Below are 814 nucleotides of genomic sequence, written 5' to 3'. Positions count from 1 at the left end.
ATTGGCAACAAAATCCTCCCCTTTAATTAATAACATGGCACCATAAAAATAAAATATTTAAAAACTAAGAACAAGGAGTCCTTGTGCAAAAGTCCTTGTGCAAAATTAAATTTTGCAACAATGAAAGCCGGCCTTTTTTGCAATAATAGTATAGGTGAAAATGCAACCTTTGCATGTTGGAAAATTGAGGGGAAAAAATATTAGTTGTTTTTGGGAAAAAAATATTAGTTGTTTTTGACATAATTAGTTGGTCCATATAAAGTTTTGTAATATACTATAATTAGAGGGTCGTTTAAGCATAGAAGAAAGGCCTAATTAGTTGAAAATGTTTCTTGGCAAAAAGAAATCAATTGACTAAGGCTTCATTTGGAATGGTTTTCTTATTGCTTATTTTGTGCTATGTGATCATACTTTTCATAAAACTAGAGTTCTTGGGTTGGTGGGAGTTAGATGAGTGCACTTAGACTTTATGGACAATAATTTGAATTTTGATGTTCTTGAAAATGTGCAATTTTATTTTGATTTGAAGTGAATTTTTTAGAGTTATTGATGATAATGGTAGAAAAATTGATGTTTGGTACCATCCATTTGAGAAATTGATTTTTCTCTTGACAACTTGCTCCATCAATCTCTTTACATTTCAGTCCAAATCCATTTGAAAATGAAATCAACTTTGTGTAACGCAATCCTAACAACAATACAATTTTAGCGTGCTTTCTTATTGCTTCTTAAAGCAGCTTTTTAGAACTAGAAAGCTGCTTTAAGAAGCAATAAAAAAAACATCCCAAATGATGCATATATATATATATATATA

This window comes from Dendrobium catenatum, unplaced genomic scaffold (genome assembly GCF_001605985.2).
Source record: "Dendrobium catenatum unplaced genomic scaffold, ASM160598v2 fragScaff_scaffold_1061, whole genome shotgun sequence".
NCBI lineage: Eukaryota > Viridiplantae > Streptophyta > Magnoliopsida > Asparagales > Orchidaceae > Dendrobium > Dendrobium catenatum.
This window is presented reverse-complemented; position numbering follows the sequence as displayed.